Source organism: Serinus canaria, chromosome 10 (assembly GCF_022539315.1).
Source record: "Serinus canaria isolate serCan28SL12 chromosome 10, serCan2020, whole genome shotgun sequence".
Lineage (NCBI taxonomy): Eukaryota > Metazoa > Chordata > Aves > Passeriformes > Fringillidae > Serinus > Serinus canaria.
Genome location: NC_066324.1, coordinates 12,121,920 through 12,136,952, shown reverse-complemented (window position 1 = coordinate 12,136,952; position 15,033 = coordinate 12,121,920). Strand labels below are relative to the sequence as shown.

At 45.4% G+C, this 15,033-nt stretch overlaps 1 protein-coding gene across 2 annotated transcripts in view; it reads right to left on the bottom strand.

Annotated features, from left to right (window-relative positions):
* MAPK6 (mitogen-activated protein kinase 6) overlaps positions 1-14,787 on the bottom strand; it is a 28,069-nt gene extending 13,282 nt beyond the window's left edge. The window contains exon 1 of one of the 2 annotated variants that reach the window (XM_009089910.4): positions 14,571-14,787. The gene's annotated coding sequence lies outside the window, so the exon portion shown is untranslated. Of the gene's footprint in view, positions 1-410; positions 579-14,570 lie in introns of those variants that run through there. The other variant, XM_030228454.2, reaches the window with a different exon arrangement.
* Positions 14,788-15,033: the final 246 nt, after the last annotated feature.

The following is a 15,033-nucleotide window of genomic DNA, read 5'->3' as shown; positions in this document are numbered from 1 at the left end:
CGGCCGCCCGGGCCGAGGGACCCGCTCCCGCCGCGCCGCGGGGCCAGCCCGGGCCCGGGCCCCCGCCGGAGCAGCCCTACCTTCAAACGCCCTTCAGGCCGCGCCCGCCGCCCCCGGCACAGGCGGCCCCGGGCCCGGCGCCGCAGCCGCCGGCAGCGCCCCCCGCGCGGCCGCCCCCGCCCGCCCGGTCAGCGCCCGCTCGCCCCGCTCGGCCCCGCGGCCGCCGCAGTGCGGAGGGGCCGGGCCGGGCCCGGGCGGAGGAAGCGGGGGGAACGGAACGGGCCGGGCCGGGGGCGCCGCTGCCGCCGCCGCCGGGCGGGACGGAGGGAACAAAGCGCCTTTGTGCGGCGAGGCCGGGCCCGCGCGTGCGGCGGCCGAGACCCCCCGCGCCCCTCGCCCCTCGCACTCACGGGCCTTCCCAGGCTCATCGGGGGTGCGCTGCTCACACGGCCGAGCCCCGCGGCCCCACCACCGGCCCTCGCCCGGCGCCCGCCCGCCTCGCCGCAGTTGTCGCTGCCGCAGCCGCCGCCATGTAACCCGGCGCGGAGGGCAGGGAGGGGCGGTGCGGCAGCGGCTCCGCCCGCCAGGGGCGGCCCCGGGCGGCCCTCGGGGACGGGGGCGGGACGGGAGCGGGACGGGAGCGGGACGGGAGCGCAGCAGCGCCCGGGTGTCGGTGCGGGCGGCGCTCAGCCGTGCAGCCGACCCTGTGCCCGGCGGAGCGGCCCGCGCGACATGCGCTCGCTCACCTCACCGCCTCGCCTGTCGGCCTGAGGCACAGCGCTGCCGCCGTGCCCTGCTGGCCCGAGGGGTTCAGCAGTCTCGAACACGGTTGGGTCACACGCAGCCCGGATAGGCGGCAGGTGGAGCGGTGTGCACCGACGGGAGCGCGGCCGCGGCTCTGCCCGCCCCGGTGGCCCCTGCGGCAGCCAGAGCAGCGGGAGCGGAGGCCCAGCGGGGCCCCGCCGAACGAGAGCTGTCTCCGAGGCTGTCGTTGTTCGAAACTCCAGCAGCGACGGGCGGGGAAGCGCCCGAGTGCGCCCCGTTCAACTGGCCCGTCACTAAACGTCCCTCACGGCGGAGAAACAAACAGTTGGAAGGCAACAGGCGGGCGCGGAGGAGGCAGTTCCTCTCTCCGAAGGTGCCGCTTCGGCTCAGATATTCTGCACTCTTAATGTCGTGGCCGATCTGGGTCTTCTCCCCACGAGCGTCTACAAATCTTTGCAATTGCTGTCACCTCTAGATATCAGGAAGGATTTCTGTCTTGCTATAGTATCTCCCTTAACAGGGAGATACTCCCTTACGAGTCTGCTTTTCCCCAAAACCACAACTAATACACCAAAATAAAGAAAAATAATGAAAACATTACATTTTTCCCCGTGAGACTCATATACAGTGCTCTTAGTACGGAGAGAGAAGCATGAGGACACCAAGCCTCTAGGTATCAGAAGTGCCTTCTGCTTTTACTAACCCAGTTTTGAGACAACTATCAAGGCAGGGTGCAATTTTCCTTTTTCAGTCCCTCATATGCAGGATGGCTCAAAAAGTGATAAAACAATCAATATTCATTTTTGCAGGTTAAACACAGGTTATTTATAGCTAGTACTAGGACAGAAGTTACATGCAATAGGGCTCTATTGCTCTGCTGCCATTTAGACAGAAGCATCCAATTGACCCTTGCACTATTAGATCATGAAACTTTATTTTTTTAAATTAACATGTCATATATCAACATCCAAGGATCTCCCCACTCAGCTTTTCTAAAGTTTTTAAAGTAACTTTTAAACTATCTTCAATTATGCAACAAACATCCTCTGTTTCAATTAGTCTGATGCAATGCTAGCTCTGATATTGACCCCACTACCAGGAGAGGTGACCTGGGCATTTGGCAGTGCAGCACTGTGCTCACAGCACACATACAGAAGTCAGTAACCAAACTGACACTTTATATTCCAATGCTTGCTAATTGATAGGCAGCTCGCCATGCTGCCAACAGCACAAAAAAGTCAGAAACAAAGCTGTAGTTCTGCCCACCCAGCAAAACAGAGCTGGAAGATTGCTGCACTGCTGCTCCAGAATGCCTGTACTTAAATACACTCCATAAAGAAAAATCTGCAGGAGTGCACATTTGGAAGAGGTGATGTTAGGACGGCAACCAGAGCCAAGCCACAGAGGAGTTTTTACTTGAATTAAAGGAAGATATTTGGGGCTTAAAAAAAAAAAGGCAGGAGCAGCAGTGATTGTATGTCTAAAACCAGAGCTATTTAGTTAATTAAAGAACCCCTCCATCCACACAAAGCATTTTCATTATGAGAATCAAAAGAGCAAGCAGATCCTCAGATTCCAGAGTGCTGAAGTAAGAAAAATTTTATATTACATCCTTGAAACAGCACCTGGAGGGCCCATAATCTATGTCCATTGGGACTGTTTGCCAATATCCCCAGTGTCAATTCAGTCAGGTAGAGAAGTTGCACATCCATGGAATTTGCTCTGCAGCAGCCCAGACTGTTTGAAAAGTAGTTTAACACGGAGGAGGTTTGCAGTAAGTAGCAAGCTTCTTCACTTGGGTAGCACATGCTCACTTATTAATCTCCCATAGCCCAGAAGTGCCACCAGTTTCTGGGTTTTTAATTCATAAGTCATGAACTACATTCTTTTTTTTTCCCCTACAAAATCTTTTCTCCCATTCCAGGAATGTAGTTTGTGGTAGGATTCAGTGAATGAGATCCTTCAATCTAGAGGAAAATCTTGCAAAAGGAATAGCATGGTGCAGGAATGTTACTTGTCTTCAGCCTCACTATTTATAGAATTACAATACTCATGAGAGTTGTGTGTATCATGGCAATTTATAACTATTTAATCCAGCAAATTGCTAATCTGTTTTCAGATTTTTAATATTCTATTGATTAGGCTATAAATTACCATGACAAGTTTTTTTCCACATTTCCACAAGAATGCAATTTCCTAGCATGTAGATTATATGCTAGATGATACCAACTCATTCTAAAACACTGGCAAATATTAACTGTCAGTGAAATGCAGAACAAGAAGAGAACTGGATTTCAAAGGTCATAAAGACCAGCAATTAAAAAATAATTAGAGCTGCAGCAATGATTCATTTATTATATCCAAGTTCAAAAAGATCAAACAGTAAATTCCAGTGTAATATTTCAGTCTTGTGTGTGAATTGTTACTTGTGGCATAAAAGGGAACGAAATATTTTTAAGTGTCCACACCCATTATGATTGGCAAGGGAAGAAAGATTTGGAGACGGTTTGAAAAGGTTGCCCAAGGTAACTTGGCAGCTCCAGGCTTTTGTCTCAGTTTCACTGCTTGACTTACACGTTCTCCCAGAAGAAGGGAAATGTGTCCTAGGATACATTTTTAAGGACTGACCATATTTCTAACCAATGTTTAAGATGAATTTTGCATGTGAATAGGGGTGAGTTGAAAGGAAAAAAATCTACTCATTAAAAGGGGATGGGGAGAGGTTCAAGAAACACTCAGTTTCTCTGGCCTCCTTGGCTTATTCCTGCTTATCCATGCTCTGAGCCCTACAATACAATTTAGTTTTCCTGGCACAGATCCCAAGAGTTTTCAATTGTTTCGGTCTGCTTTAACTGCAGCCTCTTCCCATCAGCCTATTTCTCTGCAGGTGTTAAGCAAAACCTTTACAAATCAATTGCTTTTCTCTTCCAGCTTAGTTTCATAGTGCTGATGCTCAGCACAAACAGTCCAGATAATTTGAGTTTCACTGGCAACCCAATAGCTCAGGTGGCTTCATTTCCTGGGCACCTTCATTTCCTGGAAGTGTCAGACACTACCTTGCCATAATAGACACAGGGTTTTTTTATTTGTTCTTTTTAACACCAATGGATTTTTCTAACAAGAACTCACTCTCTAGATTAGCAGACTTTAAAAATTTCCCAATAAATCTTAAAATATAATTCCAATCAGCATTATTGTCAGATAACCACACAGAAGTTGCCATCTGAGAAACTTAACAAATGTTAAGATCCTCTTTAGTTAAAGTTTACTTGGTGGTAGGAAGAGTTCCCTGGACACACAACACACTATCACCTCATTTGGGTTCACTTGGATAGACCTTACTTTGCCAGAGCAAGATTTGTACCATGTATATTCTGATCAGCAAAGAAAACTATGACAAAGACTTGGCATAAAGGAAAAAACCATACCCCAAGATCTGTATTCCTGCTCTTTTCCTGGAAAAGAGCACACCCTTAACAGAGACCAATTCAAACCAGGCAGCCAAGTACAAAGGGCAAATGGAGGTGGAAGAACAAAGTCACAGAAGATGTTCAACTTTGAGGCTAGAAATAAATGGGTTGTTTGACATACTTTGGAAATTCTGTAGGACAAAAAGTCATTAAACACTTAAAACAGAACAAGTAATTCTTCCCCCTTGGTAGATCATCAGTGATCTAGGACACTTTGGTACAGCAGGCACCCTGGTTAAAATCACACAGTTTTATTAAGTCAGGCCATTGCCTCCTTTTTCTATCTTTTAAACAACACTCAGCACAGGGCAGAGCAGCTGCCCAAAGCAGGAGTTGGCAAAGCCATGTCAATAAAGAGAGAAGAGAAAAGCTTAGAAAAGTTGCCTTGTAGCTGGGTCATCACTTGAAGCATTAGCCCACTGTGTGTAAGGCTGGAGCTCTCCCAGGTTCACAACCTTTCATCATTTCCTTATTAGTTTATCTTGCGCAGAGATAGCTTGCACAGAATAGCAAACATGCAGAAAAATTTACTGAGGTAGGCAATTAGGGCTGTATGTGTGTTAGTTTAATTTTTTAAAGGATGACAGGTACCAACATTTTCATACTTGGGTGCTCCAAGTGAACAAACTCCTTCTAACTTCCCAGCATGGGACATTGGGGGTGTGCTGGAGTCAGGTTGTAGATCCAGGCAGTGGGTGAATCTACAGATGAAAAATACTCTATAGGAGGACAAGGCAAAGTGTGAGATGAAGTGGAAACAAGAAGCACCAAATGTTTTTGTCCCAGGACTTCAGGTGCAAGAAAATTCAGCATGCGATGGTTCTTCCCCATTCAGACTTTCAGCAAGGGACCATGCTCATCCTCCCCTCCAAAACCTCAAGTGAAGTGGTTAAGAGAGCACATCTGCCAACTGAAGTGGCACCAGAACACAACTGTCTGAGACCTCTGTGCTGGTTATTTCATTAGCTCAAGTGCTCCTAAAATTGAAAGGCAGCAGATATTATTTAAATATCTGTAATACCTTGAGTATGCCAAGGTAGAGAGACTCCCTGGAAACAGGACTGGGTGCTCTCAGCAGAAAATACATGTGATTTTGGATCCCTGCTGGAAAATATGTCAGCTCTTGGGCAAGCTATGAATGCCTGATGATGGATTTATATAGAACAATTCTGTGTTTTTGTAGAACTATTGCATTTAATTGCAGAAATATACATATTGCTATGCAGAACTGCTCTTGCTCATTCTTCTAGCACTGTAAGCCTTCCTACACGAAGCATTTTGATTCCTATTGCATTACAGAGATAAAGCCTCTGGTGTGATTGTAAATACAGCTGGTGCTGTAGAGTTTGTCATTTACAGAGAAGAAAAAATTGGACTAACATTCACTAACATTTTCATCCACACCAGGATCCTCTTGAAATACATTTACAGGGGGCAAGGCTCAACACAAATACATGGGTATTGTGAAAAGAGGATGAAACAAACTGCCTTGGGAGGCACTTTAAGAAGCTGTGCCTTTGTGGCTGCTCAGGCAGAGGCCATCCTGGAGTTGCACTGGCTCCTGGCACAGCGATGCCCAGCGTGCCCCAGCTCACGGATGCAGCAGTTTCACAGGCAAGCAGCACGCTGGATGGCCAAAGATAAAGGGCCACGCGGTGCCTGCAGGGTCAGGGCAGGCCTGCAGGAGGCTGATAGCGGTTCTGCTGCTCAGGGTGCCTTTTGGCTGGGGCCAACACCCTTTTTCAGGAGTCCCAAAATAGCACTTATCAAAAGCAGCAGGTTGACTGGAAGCACACTGCTTCAAGTAATGATTGCAACTCTCCCTGCCAGACTCCTGCCCCAGTCAGTCTCCTGAAGCTAAAGAGACTGAAAATCTAAGAAATATCAAGAAGTAGGGACTTTTTATAGAACATCTACCATCAAATTATACGGCGAATACTCAGCCTTGCAAAGGCTATCTTGAATCACTTTTGTTGTATTGTCAGACAGCAAAACCCAAAGTTTTCATTTCACTAGCAACTATATTTTGGAAACACCTCCTCTGCCTTAAAACGCTAACTTTTTCTCAGCACATCTTATACTATCTATTTCTAAAGATATCCACTAAAAACATATGGGACTATTCAATTACCCATATTCCCCAACACCATTTATGTCTTAGCCTTCATTAAGATTTTCAAGGTTGTTTCAGGTTTTCTCAGCAGTTTTGAGACACTTGCTGGAAGGGATTACATTTCCAAAATATTTGTTTTCTCATGAAAACTGGGTTTTGCTTATGTGCCAGAATCAGCAGACGTGTTATAAATAGCTTTGGATAGATGACAGGAAATGATGCAAGATCTCAGGCCACTCTACAGAAGACAACTGTTTGAAGTGCTGAGGCAAGAACTTGCACCATGGACTGCTGCACAGGGGGAAAGAATTAATGCACAGAAGCATCATTTACTACAAAGGGTGTTAGGCTTATGAAACACAAGACCTCTTATTACAACTCAAGCAAAAATATTTGCTTGCAATTGCACTACAATGAGAAACAAGAAAGTTAATTTTTCCTTTGAAGAGGAAAAAACTGAGCAGAATTGTCTCAACTCGCTTTGTCTTTTACTCTTGGGGAGAAAAGACACTCTCCTTACGATACAAATGCCAACACACACACTGGAAATTCTCCAGGCTCTGACTGGTGCCAAACACTGGGATCATCTTCCTACCCTGGCATTTCCCATTAGCTTCAGCAAAGTCTCTTCCAACTCAAAGTGCTTTAAATGGGCTCCAATAACAGATGCCTAGAGGTTAAGCTGTGTCTATTCATCTCATCTGCAGAACTCCCTGTTAGTCTTTGCAGTAGTAATGCAAAATGGAACATGAAGTCCTGGTCTCATTCTGTTTCTATCAGCTCCCATGAAGATAAAGCCCAATAATTTAACCCCCAATAAATGCTTTATTTGGAATAGGGGCAAACTCTCAGCATTCTTAAGTTTATGACAAAACTTTGAACAGATGTAACCTGAACACAGTGACTCCAACCTTCACCTCCAGTACCAAGCTGGCTCCTTTTCCCAACTGCAGGAAGCACCTCTCAGCCATACTTGGGCACTGTGGGTGACTGGACAACATGCTAGGCATGGAGAACTACTAAATTAGTGAGAAACACAGAGTGTACGTCCCCAGCAGGTTGTTTTTCAGTCAGTCACTCAGAGAGGGATGCCTTTAGGCCCTCTACATTCCCACAGTACAGTTCAGCACCGTGTGGGCCTCCAAGCAGGTGTGAATCAGCCTCCTCCCTTCTGCCCTGGGCACAGGAGGAGCATCAGCATCAGGCACACAGCTCAGCTCATCCCACCACAACAGCCCCAGTGCTTTCTCTCCCAGAGACAGCAGCAGCAGGCACTTCTGCTGAGCTTTTACTTCAAGAGACAATGGCATATTTGATCCCTCTCATGACTGTAGCTCAGAGGCATTCTACTTTCAGGAGTGGATGGTTTCTACCCAGGATTTTTGAGTTATCTATTCTTCTGACAGACAGAAGAGCCTAGAAGCACTCCTACCTAGGAAAGGAATAAATAATACATTACACATTTTTTTGTACTAACTCATTTTACCCATGATCTACCCTTCTGTAAGTTTGAAGAACAAATTTTTTTTTCCCCAGTAAAGACATAAAATTTGACTGAATCTTTGTTATTTTGGAAATGTAAGATTTATTACCTCTCTTAGAGGTACAACAGTGCTGAAACTGGGTCATCCCAAACTTTTTCAGTTAAGGGCTAGACAAATGAAATACATCTGTCAAATGTACACACTGCAGGATAGAAAAACAAATCCACTTGCTAGTGGATACTGACACATGTACATACAGTGTATCCAAGAGAGCAGAGTAGGAGAGAAGGTAGGCAAGGCTGTCATCCTTTGCAGAACTTAATGAGAGCTCCAGTGCCAGCTGGTGCAACTGACCTTCATGACCTTGATTCTTGTCAGAAATTCTCCTTGTCAGGAGAATTTTCTTTCAAATTTTCTTGTCAGAAATACTTCCATTGGACACCCCGGTGCTGAGAAGCAGTCCTCCACCCAGAGAGTTATCTCATAAAGGTAAATATTTCATTGAAGGGTTATACCTAGAGGTTCTTTCATTATAGAAAGAGCAAGATTTGCCCTGCAAGTGAGCTGGAATTAAGAAAGATAAAGAGGTAGAGAAATCTTCTGCTTATAAGTGCATCAGCATTCTTTTATCTCCAGCATATCTTTAAACAGTTTTGAATTGCGAATTTCAACAGTCAAATATTAAATAAGAACTTAAGAGATACCCCCTGCCCCTAAAATTATATTTTTTGAAAAGAAAAATATATTCCTCCTTCACTCTCTGTGTTTTATGAAACACCAGAGACCTATTTTAGCCTCAATTAAAATAAAACCAATTTCTGATAAACCTATTTTAGCAAACACCAAAAGCTGCTAACCATTATCTCATATTTCTTCTTATTGTTTAATCAGGACACTCCCAAAAAAAGCAATCAAGATGACTCAAAGAAGATGAGTTCCAACCTTTGGACCAGCTCTGATTGCAATACTTGGTTCTCATGATTGCTGCAACTCAGCAGCAATCAGCTCCAGCACGATAATAGTGCTCACTTGTGCTCCATGACCTACTCCAGCACGGCCCTGGGTGACAGCAAGAGCTGCTGCAGGGTTCCTGTGTGTCATCTGATGTCCCCAGCTCACAAACCAGCTGACAGACCTTCCTGTGCCTCCTGGCACCCATGATCACAGAGGTCAGGTGCACAAACCCTCTCGCTCGTGTTCAGCAGTGGGAGTGACAAGGCCAGGCTGCACTGGGGCAGTTCTTACGTGGCCACCCAAAGCAATCAAGAACCAGCTCAGCCAGCAGACAAGACTGAGCAAACTCTTCCTGTGTCTTCAAATGGTGGCCCAGGGGGGTAAGACTGCAGCTTACAAACCTCTCCCCTTTTTCTTGCTGTTAACTTTTCCAGGACAGCCTGTCTATCCTTGATTTCCAACAGAAGATTCAGCCCTCGCCTTCAGAGTTAAACCATACTGCCAGGGCTGGACTAGGAATCTTATTACCACTGCCCAAGCCATCCTGCTCCAAGGGCAGCTCCAAGGAGGACTTAACACTCCCAAGCCTGTCTGTCAGAGATGCTTTACAAAGACTTCACAAAACAGCACAGTATTCATCAAAACCGAGGCGGTGATTTTCCCCTCAGCCCAACAAAGGTTTTGAGATGTCAGCTGTTTATTTTCTCCCGACAGACTACCCAAGCTGGTATTTCCACAATTTCATGGACTATCTAGATACTTCCTCGAAGTACAGAGTAAAGTGAGGCTGTTATGGTTTGTGATTATATCCCTGTTTCAGTCATTAAGGCAACTGATTTGCTTGTAGTAAAATTGCTTCAAGGACAGCATGTACAATTTGCGATCAAAGTACTGCCCTGTACCCCGTGTTTATCAGCCCAGGTCCAAAGAGGTTTGTTAGTAAACAATAGCAGTGTAATCATTGCTAGGCAGCAGGGAGTCAGAGGCAGGGCTTGAACAGGATGCTGTCAACTAAGAAACATCAACAAAGAGCCTGCGGGGACTGCTGAAATCAAGGGAAGCAGCAGGGCAGTAATAGAAACTTTTGAACCTTTTCACACAGAGGAACAAGAAGATTGGTCTTTTTGATTGCTGAAATGTTTCAGATTGTAGGAGAACATGGGAACATGGGTCTTCATGACAGCTAGTAAACTTCTCTGACCTTGGAAGGGAGCTCTATGTGGCATGACAGTAATCAGAACAAGCTCTGTCTGCTCTGATACAGCTTTACTGCAGGAGCAGAATTCCCTCTTCTCCTCGCAAGTGCTCAGTGCTCTCCTTCATTCATTGCATAAGACAGTGTTCACCTGATTACCAGCAACTGGGTACTGACAAAAACCAAAATCAGTGTACTGGTCATCACATATTGCCCCAGTCTGAGCACAGAACCACCAGGGTTTAAAGGCTCTGCAAATCACCATTAAATTAATTTCTACAATTTGAAAGAATGTCAGAATATTATCATTCCCACTGTTCTGAACCGAGTCACAAAAGAACTAGGTCAATAGAGCCCTTAATAGCAGATTTAAGATTACTAGAACTAAAATTTCCAAGGGTTTTGTACTTGGTTTCATTGTTCAACTTTTCAGCTCACTTTTGATCCTGGCACCAAGTACAGATCCCCAGAGTTCTGAATTCTGATTTTACAAGTTATTTTAGGCTTTGTCCAGGCAGTTCTGATTTTGCCCAGCACCAGAAGCCCCCGAGTAGCTGAGCTCGTACACCCTGAGTTTGCACGCCCTCTGTGCCAGTCTCTCCACTCCCTCTCAGAGCCCATCTCGTTTCTCCAAGTCTCTTCTTATTTCTTGGTTTCTATTTTCTTTTCTCCTGTCCAATTAAGATCTCATTTTTACAAGCTTTTTCTGAAAAGTTTGCTACCTATTTGGTCCTTGTTTCTTCCACATGAGTCACGTAGCTGCTGGAGCCATTAAAAGCAATACATGGGAGGAACAGTCCACTTAAATTCAGTTCAGGTGCTCAGTCCCAACAGAGCCTGTAGAAGCCTGTGGATGCAGTCACAGGAAAATTTCTGTTCATGAGTTGTGTGGGCTGGAGCACACCCAGGACTCACAGCACAGGAATTAATCTGCTAACAGATCTCTCAGGCTGCAAAACTTGAGGTCTCCAGTTCATGAACACCAAGACAGATAAAACATGCATTTTTGATTCTGGATTTCAAGAGTGCCCTCCTCTTCTGAAAAAGACAAGAGTCTTTTAAAAACTATTTTTTTCCTTTGCTTGTTTTTAAGTAGGACAAAATCAGTGGTCTCCTCTGCCCTGGTTCTTGTAAAATAAGTGAGACATTACAGCAGAGTTCAGATTTGGAAATCTACCTGGCACAAAAATGTTTCCATGGGAAGAATCGGCCGTCAGCAAAGTGCTGGTCTATCAAACGAACCTTGCCCGAGGCACCGAGAGGAGGCTGCCAGTGCCCAGTGCGGTGACACTGTGACACTGCCTCCACGGTGTCCCCCAGCAGGAGCACAGAGAGCTCTGCTCCCAAGGCTGCTGCACCTCTCCTGCTGCCTTCTGCTCACACCACCACCCAGGACAGCCTCTAGCTCTGGAGGAAGGCGCTGGTGAGGTTCTTGCTGCAGGCGGTAAGGAGGAAGAGAAGCGGCCCCGAGAGGTTCTGAGGAAGAAATGTCCCCATCAGTGCCCTCCCCATGGGTGGGTGACAGGCTGCTGGGGGAGCCCGGGTATGCAGGGACCGAGGGGCACCTGCTGCTGGGATGCACAGGGCCCTGCTCAAACTTCTCTTCCCCTTCACAAACCTCTTTTGGGAAAAGACCCTCAGCAGTGCAAAGCAAGAGGCTGTAAGAAAATATCCCACTCTCCAGGACAAAGACTTTTCCTATTCTTTGGCTCTAACACGTGGCCACACAGCATCTCTTCCCAGCCAGAGCCTGCTGCTTGCCTGGTGTGCTGGTGCAGCTCCCGGAGTGCTCAGTGCAGCTGCTGCAGGCTGTGGGACAGCCAGTGCCAGGGCAGGCAGGGCACACAGAGTGACAGAGAGACCTTTAGGGGAAGGCAGGAGAGGAGAGGCTAAGTGTTTAAATAATCTCCATCACCAGCTTCTCTGTAATCTCAGGTTTTGGCCGTGGAGAGATGGACAGAAACTACATGTGACTGTATGCAGGGGATGAGGAGAATCATTAGCCCAACTTTCTGATGGTTACAGAGGCTGTAATTTAATTTTCTTCCCATTGTCTCCTATGTGAAAAGCATTCCAAGTCGTGCCTCACCCCCTAAATCCTATTAAGAAAAACCAGACCTTGTAAAGCTGTTTTCCAGTGTGTTGAATTCAGGTTTTGGGGCTCTGTTGGACAGTTTTCCATTAAGTCCCAACTGAGCACAGGCACTGAACAGCAGGAGAGCAGGACTCCTTGCCCAGCTGCCTTGCCTGGGTTGGATGTGCCTGTCAGAGCCCCCGTGTCCAGCCTCAGCAGAGGCTGTCCCACCCCTCTGTCACTCAGCAGCAGGCAGGTGTGAGCAGGGCACCTCGAGGGGAGCCAGCCCATCCCACCCACCTGCTTCAGGGGTTAATGCTGCAGCACATCGGTGAGGCCGCCCAGTGCCACCCACTGTCACCTGCGGGACAGCCACTGCTGCGGGAGGGACTGGCTCACCTGCAGCAGCAGCAGCAGCACAGGCTGCCTGGAGCCCTCCAGCATCCGTGCAGGCAGAATCCTGGAAATACTTTCTCAAACCCACCCTTGTGCTCTTTAAAACAAGCTTTTATCACCAGCTGCTGCTGGTGAAATATACCTGAGAATCTATCTGAAATATACAGAAAATAACCTGAGTCTCCAGTCTACCTTCAGCTGTGTTTTTCTCAAAGCTCTGAGGCTCCTCTCCCTCTGCAGAGCAAACACAGCGTTTGCAGAAATAAAGCTGCACTTATGTAAGTTTCTGAGAATGCCAAGTTGAAAGTCTGACAGAAGAAAAACTCCTGGTAAAAACCCATTTTTTTGTGTTTTCAAGAGATCTAATCTATCTTCTGCGCATTCCTGACCTTCAGAAAGCATTTTCATCTCACACGTTAAGTATAACAATCCTCTTAACAGGGAACATTTTGTTAGAGCTTTAAATTGGTTACGTAAATTATTTGTAGTTCTGACAGCAGGTTTCTCTTCCGTCCACGAGGACACTTGTTATGAGCCTGCTACAAGGTTCATTTGCAATCACTGCAGATAATCATCTCAGGGGACTGTTTGAAAGGAGATTTTATCTGGGGCATATGCTACAAGTTTGTCGAGGCTTTTTATAAAAGCAGCATGTTTGCCAAATAATTTGCAGTACAGTAACATGCATGAGAATTAAGACATCCCTGATGGGGATGGTAAACTGAGTGAACAAAAGTTTTTCTAACTTTAAGAAACTTTAGGATGTACAGAACACAAAGGGAAAAAAACCCTGCAATATACATGTAGATAGGTGGTACTGAGCATGTCTCAATTCATGGTTTTACTTCTGTTGACTGCAGTAAGGATTGTAAACCGTCAGGATGGGGCTCTTTGTTCACTCTAGGTACTTTCTCAGAAAAAAACAGTAGAAAAAGTATTCAGAAGTTACAGCACAACATTTAGGATTGTATCAGAGCAGCCAGTGACTTAGAAACCCAGTTTGCAGTACTCTCTTTTCATTCTTTCCTCTCCCCAGCCCCTAGACAGGCACAGGCTTAGACACTGGTTTTGAATGGGAAGAGTTCTCTGGCAGCAGAGACCTCCTGCCTCCCTCTCTCTTGTCACTGGCAAGGCTGATTGGGGAAAAAAAGTTTCTACTGATTTCATCATGGGTGGGAAAAGAAAGGCATAATTTGTAAATTTGGATTGATACTTAGGTTTCCCATTATATTTATGAGTTCTTAGCACCCCCCTCCCCCCCACAGTGAAGCAATAAAACAATATTTTAATAAAATTTAAAGTATTTTGTTTGGCTTTAAGAACAACAATTTACTAAAACAAAATTTTAAAATGAAAACTTTCAAAGGAAAATAGGGACATTTAATGTTTAAGTCTTTGTAAGAGCATTTCAGATTTTTTTTCCTAAGCAACAAGAGCAAAGAGTTCCATCCCATGCTAAATACAAGCCAATCCAGTAAACCTGATTTCTGCACTCCTGCTGGCATTACATTCTCCACAACAAACCCTTCTGCAACATCAGAGTACTGAAAGGAGCCACATTTTCAAGGAGGAGAAAAACTGTGGATCTGTAAACCACACACACATGCACAAACACAAAACCCATGCAAAAGGGGCTCAGCAGAGAGGACCTTTACCCACAAAACTTAACATTTACTAACATTTCCAAATCTGCCCAGGAATGCTTTACCTTGCTATTTCCATTTGTATTGAACTAACTGGTGGTGTTTTTTCTTTCCCTCTCCTTCTTTATTCAGTGCCAAACATTTGTTTTCAGCAGTCTATACAGAGTTGTCTCGTGGTTTTATTAGCAGTATTTCTTAAAATACTTTATCTACAGAGAATGCAATGCATTAGGGCTTCTAGGGACAATGTTAGTACTACTAGGGACAATGTTTGAAATTCCTGTGAATTATCTAGAGACACTAGCTGCTTAATATAAAATTATTTTATTTCTATAAAAGACAATATGTTATTATTCTGGCAATTCTCAAAGAGAAAGAGATGTTTCTAAGTGTTAGTTAGAAAGAGTCACCTTTACACTTCTTTCTCTCTAAACAAACAGATCTCATGAGAGAATACACACAGACATTTAACTTACCATTACTGCAGCTATCTTTTGAATTCCTCAGTATCATTAATATTTAAGCAGAAAGAACAGAACAAGCAATTATTGTAATGATACCACACCAGAACTAACAAAGTAATTCTAAAAAAATCATCCAGAAGAAGCGAGAAGGTCAAGCAGAAACCACGAGTCAGGAATAGCTGTGCTCCAATGAGGAGGGGAAGGTTATGTTGCTGTGATATGAGTAGTGCACAGCTGTTACTCTAGTAATAATTCATCATATTAATATTTAAATGAGAGGAGGAGGAGGAAGAGGGCACGAGATTGTGTGTGACTCAATGGTCCCTCCCTGTCCTCAAGCAGAAAAATAGGCCACCAATACAGAAAGAGCATTAGGAGCTGCAGAGTGGGAAGGTTTGTTTTCACTACCTCATGAATAAAAGTGGGCAAACTGGTCCCTGAAGAAGTCTGGAAATTATCCTGCTTTTACTCCAGC